The following is a 14,174-nucleotide window of genomic DNA, read 5'->3' as shown; positions in this document are numbered from 1 at the left end:
CAGAAATGTCTTATTTTGAGGCAGTCCCAGAATATGAGTGTGGTGACCTAATGAGTTTAGGCATCTCCAGCAGACCTCATTATCAGCGAGTCCTCTCTGGAAGAGCTTTGCTGGGGTTAAGTGCCATCTAGTCAGAATTTTGTATGCATTCTCCTGCAAAAGTATACACCTAGAAAAACCCCTATCACTAGATAACATCTTAGAAATTTGATCTTCTGAGAAAGAGATCCCAAGTTCCGATTCCCATGAGTATATAAATGAGGGTTTATTTGGTGAGGAAGGGGTGGATAGATGGGAATATATGCTGGATATAATGTCAAGTCGTGGAAGCGGAAATTTGGTTAACACATCCAACCAAGACCAATTTGACCCGGTCGGGTATTTCTGTATAAACTGCAGGACAATTCGTTTGACATGTAGTATCTGGAGAAAATTTTTAGGTGGGGCCAGTGTGTCTGGAGGCCATGTCCCATTCTGGAGGATTTTTTTGTTGTAAAATCCGTTTAGGGTTTCTTTACATAGTTACATAGTTACATAGTTACATAGTTATTGAGGTTGAAGGAAGACTTTAAGTCCATCTAGTTCAACCCATAGCCTAACCTAACATGCCCTAACATGTTGATCCAGAGGAAGGCAAAAAAACCCCATGTGGCAAGGAGTAACTCCACCATGGGGAAAAAAATTCCTTCCCGACTCCACATACGGCAATCAGACTAGTTCCCTGGATCAACGCCTTATCAAGGAATCTAGTGTATATACCCTGTAATATTATACTTTTCCAGAAAGGTATCCAGTCCCCTCTTAAATTTAATTAATGAATCACTCATTACAACATCATACGGCCGAGAGTTCCATAGTCTCACTGCTCTTACAGTAAAGAATCCGCGTCTGTTATTATGCTTAAACCTTCTTTCCTCCAGACGTAGAGGATGCCCCCTTGTCCCTGTCTCAGGTCTATGATTAAAAAGATCATCAGAAAGGTCTTTGTACTGTCCCCTCATATATTTATACATTAAAATAAGATCACCCCTTAGTCTTCGTTTTTCCAAACTAAATAGCCCCAAGTGTAATAACCTATCTTGGTATTGCAGACCCCCCAGTCCTCTAATAACCTTGGTCGCTCTTCTCTGCACCCGCTCTAGTTCAGCTATGTCTTTCTTATACACCGGAGACCAGAACTGTGCACAGTATTCTAAGTGTGGTCGAACTAGTGACTTGTATAGAGGTAAAATTATGTTCTCCTCATGAGCATCTATGCCTCTTTTAATACATCCCATTATTTTATTTGCCTTTGTAGCAGCTGCCTGACACTGGCCACTGAATATGAGTCTGTCATCCACCCATACACCCAGGTCTTTTTCATTGATGGTTTTGCCCAGAGTTTTAGAATTAAGCACATAGTTATACATCTTATTACTTCTACCCAAGTGCATGACCTTACATTTATCCCCATTAAAACTCATTTGCCATTTATCAGGTATGCCATTTTATTTAGGTAGATTCGTCCATAATTTATATGGGTCCCTAAAAGTTGGATCAATCAAAAATGGTATAGAGCAAATAGGTGTCAACGTGGAAGGGAAGGTGTCTAATGGGAGCTCCTTATTCAGAAGTCTTTTAATTCTCAAGGTTGTCAGGGTCACCTCATCCAATCCACAATCGGCTAGCGGTTTGGCTCCGGACCAAAGATAGAGGATGCCTCGAGAGCCCAACAGAGCAAGGTCGACGCTATCTCCATCTCCCCCCTCCCAACATGATATCACCTTCAGCCATCTGCTAAGATGTATAGCTCTATAGTAAAGGTATGGATCAGGAACTCCCAGCCCTCCCGAGGATATGGGATAAGATATTGATTTATAAGGTAGTCTGGCTGGTTTCGACTTCCAAATGAATTTAGAAATAATTGATTTTAATCCCTTAAAGAAGGTCAAAGGTATCCGGATAGGAATCATATTCATAGTATATAGTATTATTGGCATAATATATGCCTTGAATACATTAATGCGCCCCATCCAAGATAGGTAGGGCAAGCCATAGGACTTTGTTAAAGCCTCAACCCTTTTTAATAATGGGGGATAGTTAGCTTGGAAGTGGTCTATAGGGTTTCCGGTTATGAAGATCCCTAAGTATTTAATAGAGGACTTGGCCCATGAAAAAGGGGTCTGGGTGCTAAGAGAAGTTATTTGGGATCTTGAAAGAGTGATATTTAGGGCTTCGGATTTCCCCGTATTAATTTTAAAGTTTGAGAGAAGGCCAAATTGACGGAATATCTTGAGAGTAATCGGGAAGGCCTGGAACGGGTTAGAGATGAGGAAGAGCAAGTCGTCTGCGAAAGCTAGTGTTTTAAGTTCCACAGAGCCAATTTTCAGTCCCTCTATCCCTTCCCCTTGTCTAATGCTCTGTATCAGTGTCTCTATTACTAGAATGAACAGTGACGGGGATAATGGGCAACCCTGTCTAGTCCCATTATTAATATCAAAACTATCAGACAGGGTGCCGTTTATTCGAATTCTAGCTGTAGGTTGGGAATAGAGGGAGAGAACTGCTGAAATGTATTGCTCTGGTAAGCCAAATTTAATCAGAACTTTTTCCATATAACCCCAGCTCACTCTGTCAAACGCTTTCTCAGCGTCTGTTGACAGGAGGACCAAGGGGACACTGCGGCTCTTAGCAAACATCGTAGCCTGTATGATTTTGGTCGAGTTGTCCTTGCCTTCTCTACCCTTAAAGGGAACCTGTCACCCCATTTTTTCGGTATGAGATAAAAATACCGTTAAATAGGGCCTGAGCTGTGCATTACAATAGTGTATTTTGTGGACCCCGATTCCCCACCTATGCTGCCGAAATACGTTACCGAAGTAGTCGTTTTCGCCTGTCAATCAGGCTGGTCAGGTCAAAAGGGTGTGGTGTCCTCCCCCAGATCTTGCGTAGTGTTCCGTTGGTGGCGTAGTGGTGTGCGCATGCCCAAGGTCCCGAATCCTCTGCCAGGTGTGTGAAAACAACAGCGATGTCCGTTATTCCATTGGTGGTCGGTGGGCGCGGCCATCTTGCTTTGGTAGCAGAATCGGCGCTCTGCTGGCCGCGGCTTCAGGAAAATGGCCGCGGGCATCCGCGCGTGCGCAGATGGCTATCGCGGCGGCCATTTTTGTGAAGCAGAATTCGCATCTCGGCTTCACGAAAATGGCCGCCGCGATAGCCATCTGCGCACGCGCGGATGCCCGCGGCCATTTTCCTGAAGCCGCGGCCAGCAGAGCGCCGATTCTGCGGCCAAAGCAAGATGGCCGCGCCCACCGACCACCAATGGAATAACGGACATCGCTGTTGTTTTCACACACCTGGCAGAGGATTCGGGACCTTGGGCATGCGCACACCACTACGCCACCAACGGAACACTACGCAAGATCTGGGGGAGGACACCACGCCCATCCGACCTGACCAGCCTGATTGACAGGCGAAAACGACTACTTCGGTAACGTATTTCGGCAGCATAGGTGGGGAATCGGGGTCCACAAAATACACTATTGTAATGCACAGCTCAGGCCCTATTTAACGGTATTTTTATCTCATACGGAAAAAACGGGGTGACAGGTGCCCTTTAACGAAACCCACCTGGTCTGGGTGAATCAATTTGGGTAAAATGTTACTAAGCCTTCCCGCTAGATATTTTGCCCACAGTTTAATATCCACATTAAGTAGCGATATTGGCCTATAACTGGAACATAGGTTGGGGTCTTTTCCCTCCTTTGGTAGAACAGTGATAAAGGCTTCTAAAGATTGTTTGAGTATAGGTTGGCCTTGAAGATAGGAGTTGAATAAGATGACCAAATGGGGCAATAAAGGTTTTATAAGTTTTTTTATAATAAATGATGGGAAGACCGTCCGGGCCCGGAGCCTTGCCATTGGGGATAGTAGAGAGGGTGTCCAAAATTTCCTTGGAGGTAACGGGGGACGTCAACAGGGGGTGACCCTCTTTAGTTAGTTTGGGGAGTTTTAAAGGAGTTAGGAACTCATTGATTTTCTCAATAGCCGACACAGGATCTCGTATAAGATCCGGAGGGCTTAAGTTGTAGAGATTCTCATAGAAGGACCTAAACTTCCTGGCAATGTCAGCAGTTTCTGACAAAGAACCGTTCTCGGTCTTAAGTTGTGCGATAAATGTCTTATCTTTACGTTTCTTGAGCAAACAAGACATGAGCTTACTGCTTTTATTGCCATGGAGATAGAACCTCTGTTTGCTCCTCATATAGATTTTAGCTGATTGGATGTTCAGTAGATTTTTCAGGTCATTCCTAAGGGTTATCAATTCTTCTTGAGTCCCTTGCGCCTGAGACCTTTTATGTATTTTTTCGAGAGAATTGATCTGATGTAAGATAGATAATGTCTGTTGCAGCCTCTCTTTCTTTAAATGTGAACTTAGTGCAATGAGTTCCCCTCTTATCACCACTTTATGCACCTCCCACACCATAGGTATGGGTGGGCCTGAATGTGTATTTTCTTGGAAGTAAAGGTCAAGAGTGTCTGATAACTTTGTAAGCTGAAAGCTAGAGTCAAGCAATGTCTCATTTAGTGTCCAAGACCTAGCGGGCAGTGGTAGCATTGAGATGGACAACTCAAGGAAAATGGGGGCATGGTCCGATAGGGAAATGATATCGATCTCTGCAGATTTTACCAATGGTAAGTTTGGTGATTGTATTAGTAAATAGTCAATCCTATGGTGACTGTTATGTGGGTGAGAGAAAAAGGTATAGTCCTTACGGGAATGAAAAAGAGTTCTCCAGGGATCTAGAAGATTTAGAGCTTGTAGGGAGAGGTGTAGTTTTTTCAGAGTTTTTTGGGAGATAGCAGACTTGCCAGAAGATGTATCTAAGAATGGGTTGAGAGATATGTCGAGATCCCCTCCCACTATTAAAAGACCTTCAGAGAACAATTTTAACGTGTTTAGTGTTTTGCACAACCAGCTAACCTGATCCTTATTTGGAGCGTAAAGATTGCACAGGGTGAACCTAGTGTTTGCCAAGAGGCCTTTTAGCATAATATATCTACCCTCTGAATCTGATAAGCTATCATGTGGGGTAAAGGGTACATTTTTTTTAAAGCTATGCTCACTCCTCTAGAAGCTGAACTCCCTGTGCTGTGGAACCAAGTTGGGTAGCGAGATTTAGACGTGTCCGGGACTCTATCTCTCTTAAAATTTGTCTCTTGGAGGAAGACTATATGGGATTTTTTAGAATGCAAGAGATTCATGATTTGACCTCTCTTGCATGGTGATCGTATGCCCTTAACTTTATAAGAGGCCACTACTATGGTGGCTGGGGTGTCATCCTTTCTCATGCTGTACAAATAACAAGGTGAAAAGCTTTTTGCATGTTTTCCATACCAACATTGCAATAAAGGCAGTAATATTAACAGTAACCAAAAAAGCAATACAACTTATATTTACAAAAAAGGTACCTATCCGCTGCAGAGGCGGGGGGTCAGAACTTCCTCCCATTGCAGATAGGCAGAATCATAATGAATGCACGAGTATTAGTCTGTGAATTTTGCGGAAAGAAAACATTTTATCAAGCAATGTAAAACATTCAAATAACATTGAAAAGAGCAGAGTCGTCATATGTTTCAGGCAATTAGGAACTCATAAGGCTATGAGTTATATGACCTATCTTAGAGATATTAAACCAACTCAGGGAGGCGGTTTCTTCTTCATTCCACTTCTCCCCTGTTTTGGGGACAGGTGTCTCTTCACCGGTGACCAATCGCCTTGACCACCAGCGAAGGCATGAAGAGGTGAGGGTGAGTGTTGGTCCATATCTAAGGGCAACCACGAGGGGATGTCCATTTCGGCTAAATTGAAGGTATCCCACACTCTGGGCAGATCTCCCGGGCTCCTAACAGTAACCTGTTTTCCACCTCCATGTATCATCAGGCCGAATGGGAACAGCCATTTATATAGTATTTTATTGGAGCGCAGAACATCCAGGAGGGGTTTGAGGATCCTTCGTTTTGCTAGAGTTGACGGAGCTATATCTTGGTATATCTGAATAGGTGCCCCCTCATAGGAGAGAGACTTGGAGTCTCTAGAAGCTGATAGGATAGCAAAGGTGTCAAGGTAGTTCAACAAGCCACATATCACATCCCTTGGAGGGTCGGCGGGTTTCGGTATGGGTCTGAGGGACCTGTGCACCCTTTCTATAACAATCTGGTTGCATCTCTCCTGTGGAATTAATGAAGAAAAGATCTCTTTTGTTGCTTTTTCCAATATTTCCGTAGTGACACTCTCGGGTAGACCCTTTATTCTTATATTTTTCCTGTGGCTCCGATTCTCCTGGTCCTCCAGGGCAAGAAGTGAATTATTTAGTTGTGCTCTATGGAAATCTAAGTGATCTTTCATGTGGTTAGAGTGGGCAATCAGGGAAGTCTGGGACGTTTCAAGTGACTCCACCCTGTTGACAATTTGTAGTAAATCTGCGCTCATGCCAGATATTTCTGCAATCAGTGGTTTCATGGCATGGGCTAAAGATTTCTTCAGGAAAGATCTAGAGAGTTTACCCGAGTCGGAGTGGGCCAGGTCACTACCTGAGGCCCCGTCGCTCGAGTCAGAATCGTCGTAGCGTTCAGATTTTTGTTTCAAAAACTTGTCCATCTCACTCCGCTTGCCTTGGTAAAGGGCTGCGTCTAGGCTTTTAACACGCTCTTTACCTGTTTTAACCATCATTTATAATTATAGCGTGTGCTAATGAGATCACCACTCGTGCATATGAGAAGAGAAGAGCTAGATATAATGGAAACTACCACCAAATGGCATTTTGTCAGAGTAAGGATCTTATGCTACCACTAGGTGGCAGAGGAGTACCATGCAATGGCTTCTTTTGTTTTGTGCCCGTTCAGCAGAGGGATTTTTACCCTTGATATTATAAGAGACAAATTATTGCAATGTACAGTAAGATAGATGAATAAGCCTCTGTAAATCTCTTATGCCGTCGATAGTGTTCAATTAAAGATATGTAGTAAGCGTTTCAGGCAGTCTCACATCACACAACAGAATGGTGGAGTATCTGTTTTTGCTGGGTATGGGGCAGTAGGGAGCACAGGCAGACAGCAGATGCTATGCTTGTTATTATCTTGGGTATGGGACAGCAGGGAAACAAGCTCTCTATCCTGGGAAGCAAGTCCTCCTCTCCCGTAGGCACAAGCTCCAGTGATCTTGCTTTAAGGAGCCAAGATGGCGGCGAGTGGCGGGAAAAGAGAAGGCAGAGGGGATGAAGTTGGGCCCACTTCTCCATCAGGCCGTCTTCAGCCGGGACCCAGCTCTGGCCCAGGGGGACAGGGCGCTCCACACAGGTAAGCCGCCCCCTTGCTTCTAGACCGCCCGCGGGCCACTACAATCACCCGAACCGCCGACACTGGAGGACCGAGGTGGGCGGCGGGGAAGACTACAAGAGTCTATGGAGGGTGCCTCCAGACGTGACCGCGGGGAATAGGCGCCACGGCTCCCACCGATCCGCGCCAACGATTCAGGCGGCCGGGGCCCAGCCGGGGATGAAGCGTGACCGCTCCAGGTGCGTCCCGCCGCAGATGGAGGAGTTCTCAGTGGGTCGCTGCAATGCGTGCCCACTGCGAGGAGCGCGACAGGGCCGCGGCGGTCTTGGCAGGTGGAGGGCTCCGCGGAAAGTGCCGCCAGAAAGGCCGCAGGGTGTGCGTCCCACGCCGGTCCTCTTACCTCCTCCCGGCACTGTGTCCCAGTCCCCCAGGCACCGGAAGACTTTCCAGGTGGTGAGCCAGGATCTCACATGTAAAGGGTGGTGGGGGATTCCACTGCTTATTAGTCTGCCCGGGTCTCCAGGTCTGGCGCTACATGCAGCCCGCTGCTGGCAGGAAGGGTACTCCTCCAGCAGGCCTAAAGTCCGTGTGCAGGCCTCAGATTGGGAGCGCAATTTAACGCCAAATTTTCGGCCAGGTGAGGCAGGGCAGTCCTCTGGGCCAGCAAGGAGATGGGCTAATAAATCCGTAGATTAAGCTGGATAACTTCAGCTAGCAGAGGAGCTCAATGGAGGCACGTCCTGCTCCTTCAGCCTGGCTGGGTTCTCTTCTTAACCCTTCTCTGACTAACCAGGAAGCTCCCTTCCTCTTAATACAGTGACCCCTCCTACAGTTAACTATTCACACTGATGCACTACTGTGCTAAACTAGATACACTAAAAATGTCTCCATCTAGTGGTCTATTACCAACACTACTTTTTCCCTGTAGACACATATTGATGACATTACATAATACAGATATATATATATATATATATATATACAGCAGCTCAGCAGCTCTGGCAAAAATTAGGAGACCACTGCAAAGTTTTCAGTTTGTCTGATTTTTCTCTTTCTAAGTATATTTTTGAGTAAAATGTAAATTGTTCTTTTACTCTATAAACTACTGACAACATGTCTCTGAAGTTCCAAGCAATATATTTTGTATGTATTTTCTGAAAATGAGAAATGGTCAAAATAACAAAAAAATGCATTACTTGCAGACCTCAAATAATACAAAAAAAAGTTCATAATCATTTAGAAACAACAATACTAATGTTTTAACTCAGGAAGAGTTCAGAATTCAATATTTTGTGGAATAACCATGATTTTTAATCACAGCTTTCATTCGTCTTTGCATGCTTTCTACCAGTCTTTCACACTGCTTTTGGGTGACCTTATGCCATTCCTGGTACAAAAACTTAAGCAGTTCTTCTTTGTTTGATGGCTTGAGACTATCCTACTTCCTCTTGATTACATTCCAGAGGTTTTCAATGGGGTTCAGGTCTGGAGTTTGGGCTGGCCATGACAGGGATTTGATGTGGTGGTCCTTCATCCACACCTTGATTGACCTAGCTGTGTGGCATGGTGCATTGTCCTGCTGCAAAAACCAGTCCTCCGAGTTGGGGAGCGTTGCCTGAGCAGAAGGAATCAACTGTTTTTCCAGGATAATCTTGTATGCGACTTGATTCATATGTCTTTCATAAAGAACAACCTGTCCAATTCCAGCCTTGCTAAAGCATCCCCAGACCATTACCGATCCTCCACCAAATTTCACAGTGGGTGCAAGACACTGTGGCTTGAAAGCCTCTCCAGGTTTCCGTCTAACCATTAGATGACCAGGTGTTGGGCAAAGATGAAAAATTTGACTCATCAGAGAAGATTACCTTACTCCAATCCTCTATGGTCCAATCGTCTTTGGCAAACTTCAGCCTGGCTCTCCTTTGCTTCTGATTGAAAAAAGGAGCCTGTTACAAACTGTTCTTGACATGCACTTCACCCCAGCTGCCATTTGCCATTCCTTGTGTAGGTCACTTGATGTCATCTTGTGGTTGCTGAGTGACTTTCGAATAAGATGACAGTCATCCTGGTCAGTGGAGAGTCATTTTTGCCCTCTGCCGGTCTGTAGCTTTGTTTTCCCCAATGTCTGCTGCTTGACCTTGTTGTAATGGACTGCCATCTTAGAAATTTTAAGGATGGAGGCAACATGATTCTCACTTTGTCTCTCTGCTAGTAAAGCCAGAATTGTGCCCTTCTCTTCCTCACTCGCGACTTTTCTTTTCAACTCCTTTGGCATGGTTAAAAGTTATTTTTTCATTCCTATTACTTTTGGGATATTACTAGCACTTGTTTTGCCTTCCAGCTTGTCCTATTGCAAGAGGATTGTGAACACCACAGCAGTGTTTTTTTATACTTTCTTTCATTAAATAAGATTTGGCTCAGGTGATCACCTAGTCAGAAGCACATTAAGTAGAATGAGGTGTACTCTGGTTGGAATTCAACTGACACTGGAATGGAATGGCTGTCAGACATGTAAAGAAGCTGATTTTTATAAAACTGTGTAGTGGTCTCTTAATTTTTGCCAGAGCTGTGTATATACATTTGGTACATTTTGGGGTTCAGGACAGTTACCGCATGTTTTGTTACGGTTCAAGGAATTGTGATGAATAAATAAATGCTCACATGACAATTGAATAAACTAAAATGAATTTACTTAATAAAAGATAATGAATACAAACAATCACTAAAGATAGCACATAATCAATAAAGTCATAAGTCATACATTACATTAGCATGGTAGGAGTTCATCACTGATCGTCCAGGAAGCAAGAGCCAAGCCACATGTGTCCTCTCTCATCCAATCTCTCTCTCTCCCTAGTCTCAGGCAATACTTCCATTTATATGTTAAAACTGACCATTGAATCTTATCTGAAGGCTTTTGATCTATATCATGGTATGCCAATGTGACACCTCCTTCAACCAAATAGATAAGAACTCCCCACCTGGCATCTCTCAAAGCTATGTGCACACGTAGCAGAATTGCCGCGGAAATTTCTGCGGCAATTCTGCGCCTCCTGCCGCGGGTATATCGCATGCAGAATTTGCATGCATATACCCGCAGAAAACTAGCGTTTTGCAAGCATAATTAGCTTGCAGAATGCTAGCATTTTCCAAGCGATCTGTAGCATCGCTTGGAAAACTGTTTGACAGGTTGGTCACACTTGTCAAACATAGTGTTTGACAAGTGTGACCAACTTTTTACTATAGATGCAGCCTATGCAGCATCTATAGTAAAAGGTAGAATGTTAAAAATAATAAAAAAAATTAAAAAAAAGGTTATACTCACCTCAGCGGCGTCCATTCCTAATGCTGTGTGTTCAGGATCTTCCATTGACGTAGCGGTCACGTGACCGCGGGTCATGTGACCGTGACGTCATCGCAGGTCCTTCACACACACCACAGAAGCCGTTGAGGAGGTCGAGCCGCCAGAGGGTGAGTATATCGCTATTTTTTATTTTAATTCTTTTTTTTTTACCACTTATATGGTGCCCAGTCCGTGGAGGAGAGTCTCCTCTCCTCCACCCTGGGTACCAACCGCACTTGATCTGCTTACTTCCCGCACGGTGTGCACAGCCCCGTGCGGGAAGTAAGCAGATCAATGCACTCCTATGTGTGCAGAATCGCCGCGATTCCGCAATTTTAATGAACATGCTGCGTTTTTTTCTGGATTGCGATTCCGCTCATGAAAAAAAATGCAGCATGTGCACAAAAAATGTGGAATGCATTCTGTTACATAGGATGCTTAATGTTAGCGGTTTTTTCGCGGTTTTATAGCGTTTTTATAGCGAAAAACCGCGAAAAAAACGCAAAAAATCTGCTACGTGTGCACACAGCCTTACAAGTATCTGTCTAATTAACATTTACATGATACCATCTCATGGGAACAAGTCCATTCCATTGGTTCTCATCTTTGAAGATAAGTGTAAAGTGTACACTAAATGAAAATTACTGGGTCATTTACATTCCTTTGTTTAGACTGACCATCTGGAACAATTGACATGTGGCTAGACAAGTTTTCAATTAGCTTTCTGCTATACTCTTTGAAAGTACATATACTGTATACTGTATATTAATAACAAAACCAATCAATATCTCTATCACTCGTATTAACTAATTGGAGTGTTAAAATCATATTAAAAAATATATAACATACTACACACCGTGACCCCCTCACAGTAATATAATTATACCAAAATTAGTGATTAATCTGGTTAGTCATATTGGACTGCTATTATTTTTAACACTACTGTAAATGTGATTGCTGGTACAAAAAATCAAAATGATTTAGGTTTTTCCACTTGTGTAATGGTCCAGAAAACATGCTGGATGCAATGCAACCACATTCCGTTATTTTATAGTGCATTATAGCATCAGCATAATGTGATTTCAGATGCCAAAAATTTTTTAAAAACAGATTGTATACGGACAGCACACAGACATCACATGGATGACAAGTGAGAAAAAATCATCCCACTCTCCTGGATGAGAATGGAACCGAGTATTTATTCACTCATGTGACCCCAGCTTAAGAGCAAATCACTGCACTAAATAGTTTTTAAGGGTGAAGGTAGACTTAAAGGGAACCTGTCAGGTAACCCATGTCCTCCAACCCAGCAGCATTCCCCTATGTATGATTAAAGTCCCTGCCTAACCAGCCCTGTATAATGTAATTCAGTTAAAGCGAACCTGCCACCAGGTTTGACTGATATGAGATACGGCCACCATCCTTTAGGTCTGATATACAGCATTCAGCCTCCCATCTTCTTGCGATGCCATCCTCCCTCTTGCTTCGTGTGGATGACACGTCCCTACATCATCCACCCAGTCTCCCCAGCATCACGCTCTTGCACAAGACTAGGGCAGACTAAAGTACTGCAGTGCGCATGTGCCAGAGCTCTTTGACCTTTCCCAATGCCTGCGCACTGCAGTACTTTGCTCTGCCCTCAACATTGCAGAGAAGTATGCTCAAAGACTGTGTGGATGACATATGGAAGAGTCATCCACACAAAATAAGAAGGAGGATGGCATCGCAAGAAAAAGGGACCTATTGGATCGGATTGCCCCACTGGTGAGTATAATAAAAGGTATTTTTCTTACCTTTCGGGTTGGGAGGGGATATACAAGAATGCTGTATATCAGACCTGAAAAATGGTGCCTTGTGGTACCTCACTTGAAGCACTCTTCTAATTGGATATGCATCCATTTATTATCACTCTTTGAGTACAATCACTGATCCAGTTATGAATCCACCTAACCGTAACCTTGTCAAACCCATGCTTGGTCATTTTTTCAATAAGGATAGTATGAGATACTTTATCAAATGCTTTGCTGAGGTCAAGTTATACTATATCTGCCACATTTCCCTGATTCACCCAGTCAGTGATTCCATCATAGATGAAAATTAGATTAGTCTGGCATGACTTGTTCGCTGCAAACCCATGCTAGTTCTGGTTAATTACTGCATTCTTATCCAAGTACTTACATACACGTTGTTTAATAATTTTTCGAGAGTCTGCACCCATATATTCGGATTCTGGAAGGGAGTATGCATTTTACATCCTCGCATTCACATGACCACCATTCCTGTCTCTGGCACCAAGTCCTCACAGTGGTTAAAATGTGAGGATTAACAAGTCTGCAGTCAGAGTGGCACAGAGGGACTGGAAGCGTATGGATTTAGACTGGACAATCACTTTAAGGCTCATTCAGCCATTGGTGAATATCGGTCTGCACTCAGAATGCAGTGCATCGACTGGCCTGAGCTCAGCAGACTCACAGGATGTATGAGGATGCGGTTCTTGAGATCAGCGCCCAGTCCATGCATTGCAAGCCAAATGCAGACCGATTTCTCCATTTCAATAATTACACTGCTATAATAAAAAAGATGTTTCCCAATCATATACTTTATATCCACTTGCATGAATCATTTCCTCCTCTCCCCCTTCCAACTCCCAACCAAAATTTCTAAGCTACTGGATCCTGAACGCTGCTTCCTGATGTTGTAATTGGGCATTTGGTTTTGCAGCAGCACTCAGGATCATCCAGTAGCTTAAAATTTTGTTTGGAAGGTGGAAAGAAGGAGGGGAGGAAATGATTGTATCTTTATATCCACTTGCATGAATCATTTCCTCCTCTCCCCCTTCCAACTCCCAACCAAAATTTCTAAGCTACTGGATCCTGAACGCTGCTTCCTGATGTTGTAATTGGGCATTTGGTTTTGCAGCAGCACTCAGGATCATCCAGTAGCTTAAAATTTTGTTTGGAAGGTGGAAAGAAGGAGGGGAGGAAATGATTGTATCTTACAATTGCATACTGAAATAGTGGTCAAAAAAATACATGGATTTAACCCCTTAATGACCGCCGATACTCCTTTTAACGGCGGTAGTTAAGGGTACTTAAACCACAAAAAAAGTGTACAGCGCCCCCCAGAGTCAGAATTTCCCCTGGGTCTCGGCTGCCGGGGGTAGCCGAGACCCCAGAGAACATAATTTGGGTCGGTTTTTACCAACACCGGGGGTTGCGATAGCCGTTATTAACCATATCACGACAACAGCAAAAAAAAGTGTGATTTGCCATTTAATTTCTCTCTCCTCTGATGTGATCGCACATCAGAGGAGAGAGAAATAGGGTCCCTGATCCCCCTGTACCTTCCGATGTTCCCTGGTATGCTAGGGCCTGCTTTCTTCCTCCTGCATCCCCCCGCATCTTCTTTCCGGAAGAAAATGGCAGGCGCATGCACAGTGCGCCCGCCGAGATGTGCCAGCCAGCTCCCAGCAACAATAGGGAGATTCTTCCTATTGGTTCATTTTGGTGATCAA

This window comes from Ranitomeya variabilis, chromosome 8 (assembly GCF_051348905.1).
Source record: "Ranitomeya variabilis isolate aRanVar5 chromosome 8, aRanVar5.hap1, whole genome shotgun sequence".
In the NCBI taxonomy this organism is placed as follows: Eukaryota; Metazoa; Chordata; class Amphibia; order Anura; family Dendrobatidae; genus Ranitomeya; species Ranitomeya variabilis.
The sequence above is the reverse complement of the archived record's forward strand: the minus strand, read 5'-3'. Positions refer to the sequence as shown.